Source organism: Eptatretus burgeri, chromosome 1 (genome assembly GCF_056783735.1).
Source record: "Eptatretus burgeri isolate ZD-2024b chromosome 1, Ebu_testis_v1, whole genome shotgun sequence".
NCBI lineage: Eukaryota > Metazoa > Chordata > Myxini > Myxiniformes > Myxinidae > Eptatretus > Eptatretus burgeri.
In genome coordinates, this window is record NC_140961.1 from 162,199,929 (window position 1) to 162,221,960 (window position 22,032).

The 22,032-nt window shown below is 41.0% G+C and overlaps 2 long non-coding RNA genes and 1 pseudogene across 2 annotated transcripts in view; 1 reads left to right on the top strand and 2 right to left on the bottom strand.

The window, feature by feature from the left end:
• Positions 1-525: 525 nt before the first annotated feature.
• On the bottom strand, positions 526-6,119 carry LOC147035891 (uncharacterized). Its single transcript, XR_015049349.1, has 4 exons — positions 5,798-6,119; positions 5,482-5,624; positions 5,093-5,299; positions 526-1,199 (listed from the first exon to the last, which is right to left on the bottom strand). It is a non-coding gene; the product is annotated as an uncharacterized LOC147035891 (long non-coding RNA).
• Positions 2,887-5,077, top strand: LOC147035892 (THAP domain-containing protein 2-like; annotated as a pseudogene).
• An 11,199-nt stretch (positions 6,120-17,318) lies between the features above and the next one.
• Positions 17,319-22,032, bottom strand: part of LOC147035893 (uncharacterized) — a 20,040-nt gene continuing 15,326 nt past the window's right edge. Inside the window, exon 3 of the long non-coding RNA XR_015049718.1 lies at positions 17,319-19,178. This is a non-coding gene — a long non-coding RNA (uncharacterized LOC147035893). The remainder of the gene's footprint in view (positions 19,179-22,032) is intronic.

Below are 22,032 nucleotides of genomic sequence, written 5' to 3' on the forward strand. Positions count from 1 at the left end.
ATTGAGGCAAGTGTCTGCATCATGTGAGTGTGCAAGTGCACCAAGGCAATAGTGGAGTAGAAATATGAGAGATGATACACACCAGAGTTAGTGAGAGGACATCGAGTCAATATTGTTAACAGAAATATGAGAGATGACACGCACCAGGGTTAGTGAGAGGACATCGAGTCAATATAGTTAACAGAAATATGAGAGATGACATGCACCAGGGTTAGTGAGAGGACATCGAGTCAATATAGTTAACAGAAATATGAGAGATGACACACACCAGGGTTAGAGAGAGGACATCTAGTCAATATAGTTAACAGAAATATGAGAGATGACACACTAGGGTTAGTGAGAGGACATAGAGTCAGTGTAACGTACAGAACAGCGGCTTCTGTTGAGCAGCTCTTTGCTGCCCACTGATGGAGGCGACAAGGAAATGACATTAACCTGGAACTGACAGCTCTGTGATGAGCTGACTGTACCCTGCTGTGTTTATACACAAACATGGCCAATTTAAGAAACAGCTTTAATGGAGCTCTATGCAGGCATCCGCACTGAACTTGACAAACAGCTCAAATACTCACAGACAGGTGTTGTGAAATCCATAAGGGTGCTAAATCCAGAGAGATCCAGATTGCAATTAAAAATAAAGAATAAATACTGCCACAGCTGCAGCACAATAAGAAGACAATTTCACGAAAGTACTGGAACAGCGGAGGCACAGTCGTTCACGAATGTCATTATGCATTGGCATGGAAGGCCAGATTAAAGGACGTTATTAAAATTGTCAAAGATACCATGAGCGATCAACTTTGTAGCAAAGAGTGAGTAATCCTGCTTTCATTTCTCAAACCTATCTCGAGCAGACACACATAATTATTTTCATTCCATCGTAATGTGATACAGCACTTTGAACTTCGTCAACTCACTAAGGAGGTGACTTTCAATGCAAAAGGTCTTGGAGTATTGGGGAAAAAAGGATGGAGATTGGAAAGTGACTTTCTTCACTTCATCGTCCAGGATGAGGATTTTCAAGGGCGACGTGATCCCCAGTTCTCGTCCCACCATGTATGAGACGCTGTAACCCCAGCTGGCACTCTGTGTAGTGATTACGAAAAATCGATGACGTGTTGAGTTCACTGGAGAACGAGACCTCCATTAAGGAAGGACATGCCTCTACCGAGGAAGGCACGAAAATGTCCCGGTCATACCTGTATTTCGAACACACGGTGTACAATACCTCGAACACAGCCTTGGAAAAGCAACGCCACAGCCACATTCAATGTCAGGATTTCACAAATGGATGCCAACCTTTTTAATACACCATCTGAAAATTAATATAATTCATACAAGGAATAAAAACCTTCCATTTATATCCTGATAAAAAAGAACCACTTATGTTTGAAGCAAGATGTATATTCATTAAAACAACCAACACCACACTCGAACATGTGACCCATGTACCATACATCAAGGAAAGCAGTCTTTTCTTTGACTCAAAAATAAGAGAGAAAAGCTCAGTCATTGAAGCAGAGTGTCAACAAAAAACTGATAAAGAGCAATGAGAGGGATTACACCTGTAAATATCATCCACCAAAACCAAACATACCAAGCAATGAGAGGGATTACACCTGTAAATAACATCCACCAAGACCAAACATACCTAACAATGAGAGGGATTACACCTGTAAATAATATCCAACAAAAGGAGACATACCGAATAATGAGAGGAATTACACCTGTAAATAATATCCAACAAAACCAAACATACCGAACAATGAGAGCGATTACACCTGTAAATAATATCCAACAAAACAAGACATACCGAAAAATTAGAGGGATTACACCTGTAAATAATATCCAACAAAACGAGGCATACCAAACAATGAGAGGGATTACACCTGTAAATAATATCCAACAAAACGAGGCATACCAAACAATGAGAGGGATTACACCTGTAAATAATATCCAATAAAACCAAACATACCAAACAATGAGAGGGATTCCACCTGTAAATAATATCCAAAAAAAACAAACATTCCGAACAATGAGAGGGATTACACCTGTAAATATATCCAACAAAACCAAACATTCCGATCAATGAGAAGGATTACACCTGTAAATAATATCCAACAAAACGAGGCATACCGAACAATGAGAGCAATTACACCTGTAAATAATATCCAACAAAACCAAACAGACCGAATAATGAGAGGGATTACACCTGTAAATAATATCCAACAAAACCAAACAAACCGAACAATGAGAGGGATTACACCTGTAAATAATATCCAACAAAAGCAAACATACCAAACAATGAGAGGGATTAAACCTGTAAATAATATCCAACAAAACCAAACATACCGAACAATGAGAGGGATTACACCTGTAAATAATATCCAACAAAACCAAACATACCGAACAATGAGAGGGATTACACCTGTAAATAATATCCAACAAAACCAAACATACCGAACAATGAGAGCGATTACACCTGTAAATAATATCCAACAAAACAAGGCATACCAAACAATGAGAGGGATTACACCTGTAAATAATATCCAACAAAACAAGGCATACCAAACAATGAGAGGGATTACACCTGTAAATAATATCCAAACAAACCAAACATACCGAACAATGAGTAGGATTACACCTGTAAATAATATCCAACAAAACAAGGCATACCAAACAATGAGAGCGATTACACCACGGACTTCTTATAATAACCTGGACCAGCAATGCCATCTACTCGCAGCAGTGAGAACTGAAGTCACCGGAAATGGCTCAGCGACCATGTTGTGTTGCCACTCGCGAGTCAAGCCCAATTCAAAAAACCTGTAGATGCATTAAGAGTTTTAACTATTTTGCCAGTATTTTGAATCGGTAAACGTAAAAATGCCACAGTGCGTGGCGTTCGGATGCAATAATAAGGCTGGGAAGAGCTCCGTATGCACCTTTCATCGGTAAGAATGCGATTATTGATGCTTTTTTTTTCTCTTTCAATCGTCAATCTATTTTTAGAGTATTCTTTTAAGAATTTACAATTTAAACGCTAAACGCCAGTATAACAATCTAAATGATGGCAAAGTACAGTCGATGATTTGAAGAAAATGTAAAAAACGATATTATCCAGAAATATGCCGGAAATGAGTTTTCCAGGCATCTGGAATTCAATTTTTTTTTACAGAGATTCATTCCCCCCATCGACCGCCGTGGCTGCGTAAGTAGTTGTGCGGGTCGCTCACAATGTTTGTCCATTTTGGGGCACAGGCCCTCCCTATTCCGAGGGTCCTTGCTCCGCGGTCCACCTCATCCGATGTTACCCCCAAAATCATTTTGCTTCCTATGCGCCTTAGGGTTAGGGGTCGTATCTATCTTGATATCAGAAATCTACCTCCAATGACGCCAATTGTAGTTCCCATCCTTCCATCCCTTCAAATGCCAATAATCGAAAACATCATTCGGATCTTTTTTCTCCAAATTCCCTTAGGATGAAAAGTTGTGCAGACAATGGTGCCAGGCGCAGAGAAGGGAACACTTTACACCAACGTCCGGTGTGACATTACTTCGGAGTGAACACTTCCTGAACTCTGACTTTGACAGTACATGCCAGACGAAACGGCTTAAACAAGGCGTCATACCAAGCTTCTTCAAATTTCCACCTCATCTCCAGAAGGTTAGTATACACGATTTATTACAATGGTCTCCACGAAAAAAATACATATTTATTTGATACAAATATTATATATTTTTATTTGATACAAATATTTATTTGACACATATTAAATTGTTTTGAATCTATAAAACTTTTCGAATTGATTTTGGGTGCGAATACCCGGAAAAACGACCTCCTTTGCTGCCAGGATTTTGCTATGAATTTCTGTACGATTCTGACTGTGTCAGACGATGCAGGTCGTTTTGTATTCATGGCCAAAAAATTAATTCTAACACATTAATTTTATAAATTCATCCACATTCAAAATGTTTATAAAATGAATAAATTCCCGTGGAAATCAAATTTAGCGCAAATTTTCAAACTTCATGGACATCCTGTATATGCAATTAAAATAAATGGAATCCTGAATCAGAGTGCTCCAATTGTGATTCTATCAAGCGGTTCGCACTGTATTGAATTTACCACTAAAATTTCCATGAATTATCAGTTTTCTGTTCATCAGTTAATTCGAAATTTCGATCCGATATTAATTATTTTATTTTCTACACAGAAACCGATACATCGGAAACCACCGGTTGACAGACACCTGGCCCCAGAGCCAAAATTCACAGTTGCGCCAGATTCACCACCAAGGCCGTCGACTTCAGCAGACCACACGTACTGCGTCGATCCGAGTCCCAGTAAAATGAAACGGAAGCTGGGTACGGCAACCGAGACCATTGAGAACCTGAAGAAAAAACTGAAGGTTACGCAGCAGAAAACGCGAAGATTGAAGAAAAAGGTAGGGAAATTAAGCTCTGTCGTTGAAGAACTAAAAAACAAAGGGATGGTTTCGGAAAATTGTGTCGAGATACTGAATTCGGCATTTTCTGGGGTACCACTGGCGGTTATGAGTCGAATATTAAAGAATCAGGCGAGCGGAAAGAAATCCAGGCAAGAATATGACACTGTGATCAAGTCATTCGCCCTCACGCTAAATTTCTATTCTGCGAAGGCCTACGACTATGTACGCGAGGTATTCGATCTCGCTCTACCTAGTCCTTCAACGATCCGAACCTGGTGCAGTGCCATAGACGGATCACCGGGATTCAACCAGGTAGTATTTGACGCATTGGAGGCGAGATTTAAAGAGGATAGGAGTACGCTATGTGCCATAATGTTGGACAAAATGTCACTGATGGAATCAGTGGAGATGTCTGGTGACAAGGTGCTTGGATATGTGGACATTGGAGCAGGTAATCTGGATGATACGGTGCCACTTGCTAAAAACGCTTTAGTAATTATGTTGGTTCCGGTGAATGATCATTGGAAAGTCCCAGTCGCCCACTTCTTCATCAATGGTTTGACTGGTAAAGAACAGGCCAATCTTGTGTCTCAGTGTTTACTAAAGCTCCACGAAATTGGAGTTAATGTCATCTCGCTTACCTGTGATGGGCCTTCAGCGCATTTGACAATGTTGAAAGAGTTGGGCGCAAGTATCAACCCGGATAATATGAATTCGTCGTTCCCTCACCCAGAAGATCCTCACAAGCTCATTTGGGCATTCCTCGACACGTGTCATATGTTAAAGCTTGCAAGGAATTGCCTCGGCACACTGAAGACGATGAGAGACAGTTCTCAGAGGGTCATCTCCTGGAAATATATAGAAAACTTGTATGAACTGCAGAAACAGGAAGGACTACAGTTGGCAAACAAACTTAGTCGGAAACATATCGAATGGAAGACAAATATAATGAAAGTTAATACGGCTGCTCAAACGCTGAGTTCAACTGTCGCGGATGCAATTGAGTTCTGCCGCGAAGAGTTGAAACTACCTGAATTTCAAGGGAGTGAGGGAACTCGCATCTTCATCCGCACACTGGATCAACTGTTCGATCTGTTGAACTCCAGGAACCCTTTGGCACGCAACTACAAGGCACCGATGCATCCTGCTCGCGAGGCAGCTTTTTTGCCATTCCTAGAAAAGACAAGTAATTATCTCACGACCTTGATTAATACTTCTGGTCAACTCATGACAAAGACAAGACTTAAAACAGTATTTATTGGGATGCTGACTTGTACCGAAAGCGTTAAAAACCTCTATCTGCCATACGTCCAGGTCCAAAATTGATCTTTAAAGTATTTGCTTACATATAAGCTCAGCCAGGACCACATCGAGTTGTTCTTTGGAGCCGTCCGTCCAGCATGTGGTGGCAATAACAATCCAACAGCCAGACAGTTTATCGCAGCGTACAAGCGTCTTCTGATGCGGCATGATATCAAAGCCAACAAGGGGAACTGTTCAGCCCAGGAGGCAACACGCATCCTCACAGCTGCGTCATTCAAAAATATCACTAAGAGGGCTGTCCCAGATAAGACGCAGGATATGCTCATAGCCAGACGCTATGATTTGCAGCTCCGCCAGCCAATGACGAGTCACCACGATTATGCCGATATTCCACCATTTAACAAACTTTCTGTGTTCCTGGAGTCAGTTGTAACCTATATTGCAGGATATGTGGTTAAGATGGTTAAGCGGACACTCAAATGTCAAGATTGCTTGCTGGCTCTCACGCAGAATGATGATGTCAATTTACCTGCCTATAGGCTCATTGCTGTTAAAACAAGGGGTGGCCTTACCGTTCCATCATCAAGCGTTGTTCAAGGAGGTGAAGCCACTGAGAAATGTGTTAAGAGAATACTAGGGGTGACAAATGGCAAGATTCCTCGTGATAGTTACTGAAATCTGCAATCTCTGCATCAGTGTTGGCAGAAGTAGGATCGAGTGCATTTAACTCGCTTAGTGATCATATGTTTGAGACGGAGGCAGACCGTAATCATGTATTTTCTCTCATTCAGCACATCTGTGAGTGCTATACAAAGATTCGTCTCCACCATGTTGTTCGAACCATGAACACTGGATTGAAAGATAAACCCATCAGGAAAAAATTCAGCAAACTGATCCTATTTGCACATCAATAGTTTACTAATCATTTGCATTGAAGTGTTTCTCCTAGGTTTCGACATATCTTATGTTTCAACCGACTGCGATAATAATAGTTGATCGTCATCTTCTATCGGTCAATGCATATTAAACCAGTCTCATTAGTGTGTAGATTATAGATCATGTTTATTAAGGTTATCCAATGTCTGTTCAATGTTTTCATGATTGATCAATATATTATAGGCCATACAGGGTAGTTTTAAGCTACTCACATAGGGGTTAACTTTAAGCTACCGACTATGGCCTATAATATATTGATCAATCATGAAAACATTCATGAGACTGGTACTGGTTCAATATGCTTCGACCTACAACAGAAAGCTACCCTCTATAATATACACATATCAATAGGAGGCCATAGGTTAGTCTGTAGATTATAGATCATATTTATTAAGGTTGTCCGATGTCTGTTCAATGTTTTGATGATTGGTCAATATATTATTAATTATAGGCCATAAGGCCTATTATTATAGGGGGTAGCTGAAAGCTACCACCTTCTGGCCTATAATAATACAAATATTATAGGCCATAGGGGGTTATCTATACACATTACATTAATTATCATCAGATCATATGACATATGATATGATAATCATTCATGAGAATTGTGACACCTCGTACTCACTCACCTTATTGATTCGTGCTGCAGAGCTTATATTACCTTGATAGTGATAATGGGTGGCGGAGACTGTTGTTAGTGAAATTAAAATCCTGTTCTTCTTATTACGGCCTTGGTCACATTTGCCACGGCGGCCGTGGGGTCTCCAAAATCTACGGCCACTAGCAATTATAGGGCGGCCGCAGTATTTCCACGGTCACACAATGTAGCACTCCCAAATGTTTTTATTTTTCGGGGAGCCGCACGGCGTATTTATAAATTGTGGAGACCGAAAACGTGGGGTTGCCGTATGGTCTTTGATATGATGTCGCACGGTGACCTGAGAGCGTTCCTGCGGCAGCCATAGAATTTTCAAGGCAGATGCAAGGTTCCCGCAAGGCGACCGCAAGGCGACCGCAGGGGGGCTGCAGGGGGGCCCGAAGGCGAACGTGCGGTCAGACGGCCGGTAACGAATGGGTTAATTTTATTCAATTATTTTTACCAGTTTTTTTTTTTTCGGCTTGTCGAATTGCTACGGTGAACATAGAAATGAAAAAAGTTATAACTCCACGTTATAATTCCACGGTGACCTTACTGTCTGTAAAATATAGCCAAATGGCGTAGGGCCACTCTGAGGCCGCCGCATGTTTCTGTCAATTCAGAGGGCGTACGACCGCCGTATCCTCGTGTAGAGCAAATGTGACTTAGGCTGTAGGTCTTAGAAATTGTGGAGACCGGAAACGTGGGGTTGCCGTGTGGTCTTTGATTTGATGTTGCATGGTGACCGTAAGGGGGCCCTGCGGCGGCCATAGAATTTTCAAGGTCGACGCAAGGTACCCTCAAGGTGCCCGCAAGGGGCCCGAAGGCAAACATGTGGCCAGACGGACGGTAACGAATGGATTAATTTCTTTTTCTTTTTTTACCAGTTTTTTTTGTTTCGGATTGTCGAATTGCAATGCCGAACGTAGAAATGAAAAAAGTTATAACTCCGCATTATAATTCCACGGCGACCATTACGACCTGTAAAAAATAGCCAAACGGCATAGGGCCACCCTGAGGCCACCGCAGAAACTCTGCGGCTACCGCACGTTTCTGTCAATTCAGAGGGCGTATGGTCGCCGTATCCTCGCCGTAGAGCAAATGTGACTTAGGTCTAAGCTGTACAAAAATGTTGTTTCCAGCGAGAAATTCGGCACAGATTAATATCTTCAATCTGTGAATTCGGATTGGCAACACAACATGGCGACTTCAGTTGACCTCTGACTTCAGTCGACAGAGGCCGTTGCTGGTCTAGTTTATTATAAGAAGTCCGTGGAATACACCTGTAAATAATATCCAATAAAATCAAACATACCGAACAATGAGAGGGATTACACCTGTAAATAATATCCAAAAAAAACAAAACATACCGAACAATGAGAGGGATTACACCTGTAAATAATATCCAACAAAACGAGGCATACCGAACAATGAGAGGGATAACACCTGTAAATAATATCCAACAAAACCAAACATACCGAACAATGAGGGGGATTACACCTGTAAATAATATCCAACAAAACGAGGCATACCGAACAATGAGAGGGATTACACCTGTAAATAATATCCAAAAAAACAAAACATACCGAACAATGAGAGGGATTACACCTGTAAATAATATCCAACAAAACGAGGCATACCGAACAATGAGAGGGATAACACCTGTAAATAATATCCAACAAAACCAAACATACCGAACAATGAGGGGGATTACACCTGTAAATAATATCCAACAAAACGAGGCATACCGAACAATGAGAGGGATTACACCTGTAAATAATATCCAACAAAACCAAACATACCAAACAATGAGAGGGATTACACCTGTAAATAATATCCAACAAAACCAAACATACCAAACAATGAGAGGGATTACACCTGTAAATAATATCCAACGGAACCAAGCATACCGAACAATGAGAGGGATTACACCTGTAAATAATATCCAACAAAACCAAACATACCGAACAATGAGAGGGATTACACCTGTAAATAATATGCAACGGAACCAAACATACCGAACAATGAGAGGGATTACACCTGTAAATAATATCCAATGGAACGAAGCAAACCTAACAATGAAAGAGAGTACACCTCTAAATAATATCCAACGGAACCAAGCATACCTAACAATGAAAGACAGTACACCTGTAAATAATATCCAATGGAACCAAGCATACCTGACAAAGAAAGAGAGTACACCTGTAAATAATGTCCAATGGAACTGTGCATACTGAACAATGAGAGGGATTACACCTGTAAATAATATCCAACAAAACCAAACATACCAAACAATGAGAGGGATTACACCTGTAAATAATATCCAACAAAACCAAACATACCAAACAATGAGAGGGATTAAACCTGTAAATAATATCCAACGGAACCAAGCATACCGAACAATGAGAGGGATTACACCTGTAAATAATATCCAACAAAACCAAACATACCGAACAATGAGAGGGATTACACCTGTAAATAATATCCAACAAACCAGACATATCGAACAATGAGAGGGATTACACCTGGAAATAATATCCAACAAAACGAGGCATACCGAACAATGAGAGGGATGACACCTGTAAATAATATCCAACAAAACCAGACATATCGAACAATGAGAGGGATTACACCTGTAAATAATATCCAACAAAACGAGGCATACCGAACAATGAGAGGGATGACACCTGTAAATAATATCCAACAAAACCAAACATACCGAACAATGAGAGGGATTACACCTGTAAATAATATCCAACAAAACGAGGCATACCGAACAATGAGAGGGATTACACCTGTAAATAATATCCAACAAAACGAGGCAAACCGAACAATGAGATGGATTACACCTGTAAATAATATCCAACGGAACCAAGCATACCGAACAATGAGAGAGTTACACCTGTAAATAATATCCAACAAAACGAGGCATACCGAACAATGAGAGGGATTACACCTGTAAATAATATCCAACAAAACCAAACATACAGAACAATAAGAGGGATTACACCTGTAAATAATATCCAACAAAACGAGGCATACCGAACAATGAGAGGGATTACACCTGTAAATAATATCCAACAAAACGAGGCAAACCGAACAATGAGAGGGTTTACACCTGTAAATAATATCCAACAAAACCAAACATACCTAACAATGAGAGGGATTATACCTGTAAATAATATCCAAGAAAATAAAACATACCGAACGATGAGAGTGATTACACCTGCAAATAATGTCCAACAAAACCAAACATACTGAACAATGAGAGGGATTACACCTGTAAATAATATCCAATAAAACCAAACATATCGAACAATGAAAGGCATTACACCTGTAAATAATATCCCAAAAACCAAACATACTGAACAATGAGAGGGATTACATCTGTAAATAATATCCGACAAAACGAGGCATACCGAACAATGAGAGGGATTACACCTGTAAATAATATCCAATAAAACCAAACATACCGAACAATGAGAGGGATTACACCTGTAAATAATATCCAATAAAACCAAACATACCGAACAATGAGAGGGATTACATCTGTAAATAATATCCAATAAAACCAAACATACCGAACAATGAGAGGGATTACACCTGTAAATAATATCCAATAAAACCAAACATATCGAACAATGAAAGGCATTACACCTGTAAATAATATCCCAAAAACCAAACATACTGAACAATGAGAGGGATTACATCTGTAAATAATATCCGACAAAACGAGGCATACTGAACAATGAGAGGGATTACACCTGTAAATAATATCCAATAAAACCAAACATACCGAACAATGAGAGGGATTACACCTGTAAATAATATCCAATAAAACCAAACATACCGAACAATGAGAGGGATTACATCTGTAAATAATATCCAATAAAACCAAACATACCGAACAATGAGAGGGATTACACCTGTAAATAATATCCAATAAAACCAAACATATCGAACAATGAAAGGCATTACACCTGTAAATAATATCCCAAAAACCAAACATACTGAACAATGAGAGGGATTACATCTGTAAATAATATCCGACAAAACGAGGCATACCGAACAATGAGAGGGATTACACCTGTAAATAATATCCAATAAAACCAAACATACCGAACAATGAGAGGGATTACACCTGTAAATAATATCCAACGGAACCAAACATACCGAACAATGAAAGGCATTACACCTGTAAATAATATCCCAAAAACCAAACATACTGAACAATGAGAGGGATTACACCTGTAAATAATATCCAACAAAACCAAACATACCGAACAATGAGAGGGATTACACCTGTAAATAATATCCAACAAAACCAAACATACCGAACAATGAGAGGGATTACACCTGTAAATAATATTCAACGGAACCACCCATACCGAACAATGAGAGGGATTATACCTGTAAATAATATCCAACAAAACCAAACACACCGAACAATGAGAGGAATTACAGCTGTAAATAATATCCAACAAAACCAAACACACCGAACAATGAGAGGAATTACAGCTGTAAATAATATCCAACGGAACCAAGCATACCTAACAATGAAAGGGATTACACCTGTAAATAATATCCAATGGAACCAAGCATACCTCACAATGAAAGAGAGTACACCTATAAATAATATCCAATGGAACCACGCATACCTAACAATGAAAGGGATTGCACCTGTAAATAATATCCAACGGAACCACGCATACCTAACAATGAAAGAGAGTACACCTATAAATAATATCCAATGGAACCACGCATACCTAACAATGAAAGGGATTGCACCTGTAAATAATATCCAACAGAACCAAGCAAACCTAACAATGAAAGAGATTACACCTATAAATAATATCCAACGGAACCACGCATACCTAACAATGAAAGAGAGTACACCTGTAAATAATATCCAACGGAACCACGCAAACCTTACAATGAAAGAGATTACACCTGTAAATAATATCCAGTGAAACCAAGCATACCTAACAATGAAAGAGAGTACACCTGTAAATAATATCAAACGGAACCACGCAAACCTAACAATGAAAGAGAGTACACCTGTAAATAATATCTAACGGAACCACGCATACCTAACAATGAAAGAGAGTACACCTGTAAATAATATCAAACGGAACCACGCAAACCTTACAATGAAAGGGAGTACACCTGTAAATAATATCCAGTGAAACCAAGCATACCTCACAATGAAAGAGTACACCTGTAAATAATATCCAACGGAACCACGCAAACCTAACAATGAAAGAGAGTACACCTGTAAATAATATCCAACGGAACCACGCAAACCTTACAATGAAAGAGAGTACACCTGTAAATAATATTCAGTGAAACCAAGCATACCTAACAATGAAAGAGAGTACACCTGTAAATAATATCCAACGGAACCACGCAAACCTTACAATGAAAGAGAGTACACCTGTAAATAATATTCAGTGAAACCAAGCATACCTAATAATGAAAGAGAGTACACCTGTAAATAATATCCAGTGAAACCAAGCATACCTAACAATGAAAGAGAGTACACCTGTAAATAATATCCAACAGAACCAAGCATACCTCACAATGAGAGTACACCTGTAAATGAAAGCGATTACGCTCGGCTGAACAGTTTTCGTTTTGTATCCCACTGATTGGCCGGATCGACATCCAGATCCTCAACCAAAATCGAATCGCCTTGTTCTTTATCACCGAACCAACTCATCCACCGAGTTTGTTGAGAACTTGTACATACCTTTTTGAGATATTATTCTAAATGTCGTTCGTTTTTCGTCCTTTCTCTGAATGGTGAAGAATCACCTTAAAAAATAAAAAAAATACTCGTTTCAGGATTCGGATATTCACCAAAATCTAATTAATTCTTCCTTCTCACACATCCAAACAGTCCACTAAGTTTCGTCAGAATCTGTCCAAAACGTTTTTGAGATATCGCGTTAGATATCATTTTTCACCCCATCACTCAATGGTGAAGAATCACTTTTGGTGTTCAGAGGTAAAAATATACCTCCAGGTTCTGATTGGTGAACCAATCCAGTGACCTAATATGCAAATTCTGTTCCACCTCGTGGAGTACCCACCCTCCTGGTGGGTGGAGATTGTTCATTACTTGCTGAAAAAAGTATAGTCTGTATATTGCAAGACTATGGATTAGAGTGGTGTGCATTTCAAGGAGTCTCATGGATCTACATGTCTGAAGGATCGAAAAAACTTCTTAAGGGTTTCAACAGTAGTTAGAGGTCTAAAGGGTCTAACGCAGTTTATAATACCTTAAGGGTCTAACAGGGTCTATAGGGTCTTAGAGCTCAAAGGGTTCCAACGTGGTATATTGGTTCGGTAGGGCCTACATGGTCTTCAGGGTCATCAGGTTCGAAAGTATCTTTAGGGGTCTTAAAAGACTATAGGGTCTCATCCTAAGATCTATAGTGTCTTAGGGGTCTAGAGGGCCTTAAGGGTCTTTGGTATCTAAAGGGTCTAATTGGGTTTATAGGATTTTTGGGATCTCAGAGTTTACATGGTCTATGGGGTCTACAAGGTCTTAAGTGTCTCAGGGAGATAAAGGTCTAGGAGGTCTTTTGAGTCTTGGAGTTCTAAAGGGTCTAAAATTGTCTAGGGGTCTAAGTGGTCCATAAGGTCAATGGATCTAATTGGTCTAAGAGGGTCCAAACTTAAGGATCTAAAAGTCCAATGGCTCGAAGGAGGAATGAAAGGGTCTTAATAGGTTGAAAGGGTCTAAACAGTCTATAAGGTCAAAGGGGTCAAAAGGTATAAATGTCGAAAAGGTATGTTCCAATGGTCAGTAATTAATAGACCAAGTCAAAGCCCAATAACACTGAACAACAAATTTCAAAAAAATTTTTTTACTGGAGATGTGTAAAGTGATTAAGACTAATTTGGGTATGCTGATTTCAAAAATCATAACCGTTTTGCTGTATCACGTCAGGATTTTCAGGAACAGAAATATTCCCATTGCCTGGAAGTCAGGATTTCAATGAAATTTACATATGTCTTTAACATGTCTATTTCGTACAATTGTTGTTAACTTGTGTTATATTTCTTTCTTTCAGATAAAGATGAGTAGGCGTTCCTGTACCAATCATCCTGACAACTTCTGTTATGTCTGTGGTCGGTATACCAAAAAAGATCAACAGCGAAGTATATCTACAGCAGTGAAAATGAAGGCCGCCTACTTTCACTACTTCGGGTGTAAGGTGGGGGACCAAGAACAGAGCTGGGCACCACACATCTGCTGCACAAGCTGTCACACAACCTTGACTCAGTGGTTGGTGGGACAGCGCGCGAGCATGCCATTTGCGGTGCCCATGATATGGCGTGAGCCGCAGAATCATCATGATGATTGTTATTTCTGCTGCACAAGCATCGCCGGCTTCAACAAGAAGAATAAAGGTCACATCAAGTACGCTGACTGCGTCTCTGCTCGTAAACCTGTGCCTCATGATGACGAGAACCCCGTTCCAACACCTCCAGCTGATCAGAACATAGCTGTAAGCAGTGGTGAAGAGGATGGTGATGATGAACCTTTTGAACCCGACACTCAAGAATCACACCTTCTGAACCAGGGAGACTTAAATGATCTTGTAAGAGATCTCTCGCTGTCAAAGGCGAAGGCAGAGCTGCTTGGATCAAGGCTGCAGCAGTGGAATCTACTTGAACCTAACACCAAGATATCCTTGTTCAGAGCACGTCACAGAGACATGGCTGAGTTCTTTGAGATGGAAGACACGATGACATTCTGCAGTGACATCAACGGTCTGTTGAAAGAACTTGGGTGTGATCACGATCCTGCAGACTGGCGCCTCTTCATCGACTCGGGGAAGAACAGCTTGAAGGCTGTTTTGCTCCACAATGGCAACGAGAAACCATCAGTCCCACTGGCTCACGCGTTCGGCATGACAGAGACCTATGAGACTATGCGGCAGCTGCTTGATTCCATCAAGTACAATGACTTCAACTGGCACATCTGCGGAGACTTGAAAGTGGTGGCGCTGTTGTTAGGGCTGCAGTCAGGCTACACGAAATACATGTGCTTCCTTTGTCTCTGGGATAGCAGAGACGACAAGAATCACTGGACGAAGAAAGATTGGGAAGAGCGAAAAGAGCATGTACCTGGTCGACACAACGTGAAGCATGTCGCCCTTGTCGACCCAGCCAAGGTTTTCCTTCCACCACTCCACATAAAGCTCGGCTTGATGAAATGTTTTGTACGGGCAATGGATCTGAATGGGCGTGGGTTTTTATACCTCAAGTTTTTTTATACCTTGAGGTATAAGGTTTTTATACCTTATACCTCAAGGAAAAGTTTGGCAACACCTTGTCGGAGGCCAAGATCAAGGCTGGTGTCTTTGTTGGACCGCAAATCTGACAGATTATGAAGGACGAAACTTTTCCGACAACTCTAAACCCCAAAGAGCTGGCAGCGTGGAGGAGCTTCAAAGCTGTGACGGACAACTTCTTGGGGAACGAGCGCGCGGACAGCTATGAAGAAATAGTGCAGCAGCTGCTGGAGTCCTTCAGGAAACTTGGCTCCAGGATGTCCCTGAAAATCCATTTCCTACACCAGCACCTGAACTTCTTCCCTGACAACTTGGGAGCAGTCTCGGACGAGCACGGCGAGCGATTCCACCAAGAGATTTCACTCATGGAGACGCGTTACCAAGGGCGGCACAACCCGAACATGATGGGCGATTTCTGCTGGTTCCTGCATCGTGAAACTGACACAGAGCAGCACAAACGCAAAGCCAAATGCCTAAAGCATTTTAAATTACATTCTAGTGGAGTTTTTCTGTAATCTCTATAATTTTGAAGCATTCATGATGAAATAAATGAATTTTTGTAAATTTCATTGAAATCCTGACTTCTAGGCAATGGGAATATTTCTGTTACTGAAAATCCTGACGTGATACAGCAAAACGGTTATGATTTTTGAAATCAGCGTACCCAAATTAGTCTAAATCACTTTACACATCTCCAGTAAAAATTTTTTGTTGTTCAGTGTAATAAGTAATTAATAGATGTACTCACATGGGTCGACCAAGGCTTCACTTCGCCAAGGGTTCACCGACAAACCCATGTTTTTCAGTTTCATACACAGTGAATATTGTTACGAATTCTGGATCAGGGGCTACCACGGAGGGGTGGGGAAGGGGGTGGGGGGTCCTCAGACTTGTCTACCCAACCTCCGGCCCTGAGGCCGCTGACCACAGATAACTTTGCGATCAGACGGGTTGCAGTGCAACCGCAGTTGCTTGATTTAGAAGTACCGACCTGGCGGGGGGGTTTTTAATTTTTTTTGTGTACCTTGTCGAGGCTCGTGTGAGAGGTAACACAAAACACACATCGAGGGGCATGGGACAAGAGGGGCGGGAGTAGGAGGGACAAAACAGTGGGGAACAGACACAATGGGAGATCTGTGGAAGGGAGAGGGATGGGACGGGAAACATGGGGAATAGAAGGTGGACATTACAGGGACTTTCAGGAAGGAAAGCAGGGAATTTGAAGGAAGTGGGCTTGGGTGGATTATCGGGGGTAGAAAAGATCGAGGATTTGGATGGAGGAAGATAAGAGGTGGTGGTGAACAGCTGTTTTGAAAGCCTGGAGGGAAGAATAGGAAAGAATAGAGTGAGGGAGTTTATTCCAAAGGCGGGAAAAAATAGGAAAAAAGAGGGTTACATTTGCTGTTACATGATACCTTTCTGTTGGCACAGTAACCCTAATTAGGAGCAATGCCCTCAACAAGCACTCATCTATATATTCAAGTGTGGCCGAGCAAAACCGTGGATGGCTGTTGGCAAATCAAGAAGGGGGCACAACTTCCCATCTAACTATGCTGATGCACTGAATCGGACCACTGAAAGAAAGGACATAAGCGAGCAGATCTGAAATACATCAATAATTAACAAGCACATTCATTTAGAGTAACACATCCATTTACAGGAACTGATATTTGGTGCTACAGAACTTTAATATACAAGAAAACATACATGACATATTTACCAAAGCTTTTCATGCTGTACTTCTCAAGGTTGAATCACAGCAAGAGAACCTGGAAGTGAGAGAGAGTACACATATTGGCTTGTCCATGTAAGATTGGCACTGATTGGTTCATCAGTTATGACGTCAATGGTAATCTGAGCCCCCATTGGTTAGCCCACAGTCATCAGTATCTCTGGCTATGATTGGCTGGAGCAGAGTACAGGGCAGTGACTCACCATTCGCAACAATGACTTGGAGGGAGGGGGATACGACGCTCCCCCCAAGGTGAATGTCTCACCATTTGCTTGCAAACCTTGGACAGCAGTCAGAGCAACAGCTTTGATGTTTCCATGTTCAAAGAGAATTAGAGAATGTACAAATTCCTTTTGACGGCATAATACAGGGTCCATGGAAAGGAGGAAGGATGCTTCCAACATACGTAGATGTGAAACACTCCGACCTCGACTCGATATCTTAAACATATCTGCATCAGACTGGTCTGCACACACAGCGTTGGCAACTAAGTGCCGTGCAATGGCAGAAGAACAAGAAATGGCCGATAGTCCTTGAACATTCCGACATGATCACACTGGTTGTGTCCTCACTCTCAAGTTCTCTTGAGATATTGAGGTATCATTGGCTTCCTATTATAATTCTCTATCAGAGTATGTACAGTTATTTGAAAATGGCCTTTGCCATGGCATCACCAAAGCTAAAATATCACACTAATTCAAACTTTCTGACATTTTTAATTGTGTTCTCATATGAAGGTGAACGGTGTTTCTCAATTACTACTGGTATGTATACATTTTGGAAATCAAACGCTTAAGAAAGTATTGTTCTGCAGAAATTCATACACAAACAGAGGCACGCATAGAGAAAACTGCAACTGTTATTTTTAGAGTTCGTATTTTACTCGTGTATAGCAACACGGAAGCACACACATCAGAGCCGAGCATAATAGTTGTCTTTGGCAACACGGAAGTACATTAGTGAAAGCCGAGTATAATAGTTGTCTCTGGCAGCACTGAAGCTACTCATTCATCATAGTGAATGATAATAGTTATCATGGTCGACACTGGGAGCTGTGCATGACAACACAGAAGCACATTAGTGAGAGCGAATCATAATAGTTGTGCATGGTTGCGCGGAAGCACATTCGTCAGAGCGGTTTGTAATATTTGTGTCTGGCAACAAGGAATCACATTCGCCATGGAAGCATGAAGATGTCATCTGTTGTAATTTTTAGTCAGCGTCTTCTTCACCACTGGATTCAAAGATTGTTCTTGGATTTTCAAAAGTTTCTTCGGCCATACATGCACATGCTTCTGTGCATGGCATGTGGTTGGTTCTGCATGTGCAGTCGATTCGGCGACATAGAGACTTCTTGCAGTGACAGACAGTCGGCTCCGGAAGACCCCGTGGTGCTGGATCTTTGGTCATCAGTCAGTGGACGTTGACTGGGACCTGGATTCCCTGGAGGTCTCCGTCAAACTTGTTTCAGATTGTGTGCCAATCTTAGATTCTTCTGCTGGTGTCGGTGAGAATGCAGATCTTCTCCTCTGCATGTAAAGCAGATTTTCTTTGCTTGTCCATTTTTCGTAGCAATTTGAGTGCCATTTAACATCCGTGGTTGCCAAACTGTCAAAATCTGATTTTAAACGTTCGTATACTTCATCTCGTTGGAGTTCCAGTGCTGCAACAAGTGTCTGTATGGAGGTATCTCGAGCTTTCCTCAGTGTCTCGTTTGAGTCCATCTGACAAATTATGCACTTGTGAAAGTTAGTCAACTTCTGTCTCTTTACAGGTAAAAGTTGCACTACTGCCTGACTCTCTGAACTGGCCATTGCTTCAGTTGGCTAGTGGGATTCTTTCAGGTGTTCAATCTGCAATGACACAGAAAAGCAACTATGTTAACCCACAGCCTCTTTTACCATCATTATTAACATGACATTTTTAAACTTTATTTTTGTAATTATCTAGTCCATAAGAATTTCATTAAAAAAATAGACTAACAGCATTTTTTTAGTCCAGCAGCATGAACCTGTTAAAAATTCAATTGTTCAACAACCACAACAGAAAAGTTTGACTTGACAACTTCATATGCTCTAAAAGATGCCTAAAATATATTTTTTTAAAAGCTCATAATATTTGATTTGTTTGTGATTTTCACCTCTTGTGGTTGTACAGTTGAATGAATATCGACATTTCTGTACATATTCTGAAAGAGAATTACAATACGAAGCCAATGATACCTCAACATTGAAAATTGGTTGAGTCTCGACAAAGATATTCACGTTTACGTTACCCCTCCTCTAAATTTTGCTAGCCCACAGTGACCCTCTTGGTAAGTACCCTTGGTATGTATAATGGCCTGTAGAATTTTAATGATACCACAATTTGAAACCACGTATTCCCTAGAGGTGTTCAAAAGGGTCTATTCTACCACCCTGTCAAGTCAAACCTTTTCTGTAGGGGGTGTTGAACGAATTTCCTTATTTGGCCTCATATGAGAAATGGCTGCTGCACTACTTGCGATCCTTTGTCATAATTAGAAACTTGTACACATACCTCTTAATTATATAATCCAGGCAACCATTCTCACCGAGTATATTCATGATTTTCTCCATTTCAGCAGGAAGATTATAAGGTGAGCAAATCCTCTGAGCCCTGTTCACAAGCATGTTGATCAAGGAAATTTTGTATCTCATGGAGCTGTAGGAATCCCAACGAGTATACCGTCCAGTGAAAGTAGGCTTCCGGTAGATGGAGGACTAGACTAATAGTCTCTGTAGAGATATGTTCTAAAAGTTTTTGCGAACTTACTTCTCCGCAAAATCGTCACGATGCTGCTGAAAGTAACCCCACTATCTGACTGTTTGCATGCAACCGTGCCACCTCCAGATGACAAGAAACAGAAATAAAACAACTGCGACAGGTAAACAGACTGTCACTGGCTGTCACCATAACAAAATGTGAGAGTATGCCCGAATATCGTGGACTCATTGAAGCTACACCAGAGGGTGACGAGTACACCTTTTGTGTGCCATGCAACAGAAACATAGACGAGTTAGCCTCGAGTCAGTGCGGCCTGAAATTGCATTTCGAGATGACAGGTCACAAGGAATGTGTGAAGAAAAGTAAGCAGTTTGTGCCCTCAGATGTTTATTTTCACCTGAGCCAGTCGAGGTACATGTGACGTCAGCAGAGGTGTTATTTTGCCGGTTCATCACCAAAAGTAATTTGCCAGTGACGGCTGCTGATCTTTTCACCGAGCTCGTCAAATAAATGTCCCCGACAGTGACATTGCTGCGAAATCCGCATGTAGGAGGACAAAGGCCACCCGAATAATAAAAAGCAGTCAAGCTCATGCCTACTCTAATCCCATTGTTGAAAGGTTCTCGAGAGACGCCTTTTCACTGACAATTGATTAGAGCATTGGCAAGAACACAGACAAACTCGATTCGATGTCCGAGTTCTTGAAGTACAGAAAGGCATCAAAACCGGCATCCTTGACATTCCAATACTCGATGGTGGAATAGCAGAGGAAGTGTTCAAGTGATGGAATCAACCTCGACGAATATACATTAGGTTTTGGTGTCAACAGAAGGAAACGAAGACGTATTGGGCTACCGATCCAGTTTTTCGTTACCTGGGGGGCACTTTCCTGGACGGGTCGCCACTCCAAGGCAAAATGCTCGAATGGCTCATTCTTCCCAGTAAGCTGGTACTGATTTTGCCAACCTCGGAAGGATGACAGGCTGAGTCAACCCACCTGTACGTTAACGGCCGACAGGGCCTCAAACTCAAGATATTAAACCAGCCACCTTAACCGTAAAGTCAACACCGGATTTTGGTGTCAAGAGGATGATAATAATTGATTGTCGCTTCATACAACTGATTTTTTTTTCTGATATCAAATGCATTAGTCTTTGCATTATGTATGGTGACCATATGTAATAATTATATATTTTCCTATCATATTACTCATCATGGAGCATTCATAGAACCTTTTTCAAGTGAACTTCTCTATAAAGTGGTTGGAAATCCTATTTTGGGAATGTCTGTGCCGATTTCGTTTGATTATGATATTGCCCGACTCGCATTATCTGATGTCCATAACAATAACTATGGGTGAAGACCCTGGGTGAGAATATGGGTTTGAAAGCTTTGATATACCGGTTAGCCTAAAAGAGGAGTTGACACGTATGTACCTGCTGTTGTAGAATAATGAACATGGAAACAATAGAGAGGTAATTTCTATATTTAATTGGAATTAAAGTTTGTGTGTGTGTTTAATCATAAAGATGGCCCTTTCAAAAGCCCCAATTTCTGTGATTGAGGAAGAAGAGATGGGAATGGGAGCTTGATGCGGCGGTTCCATCGGTGATGTTTGTTATAAACGAGCAAATACCACTCGTCGCTTTGCTGATGGTAATATTAAAGGAGGAATGGAGAAAAAGAGGGGGGAAGAGAGAGAGAGAGAGAGTGATGGGTGGGGGAAAGAGTGCGGGAAGAGTGAAGAGGTGGAGGAGAAAGGACAGAGGAGGGGTGGGGGAAGGGAAGACAGTGTGAGGTGAGAGGAAGGGAAGACAGACGTGTAGTGGAACATTAATTACGATTCCCACCGTCTCATCAAAATTATTCTGCATACAATAACAGTGAAGATGAAACAAAATAACGTATCAAATCCATTTTCTACCAATCATAGTATAAACACGGCCCAGAGACAAACACCCA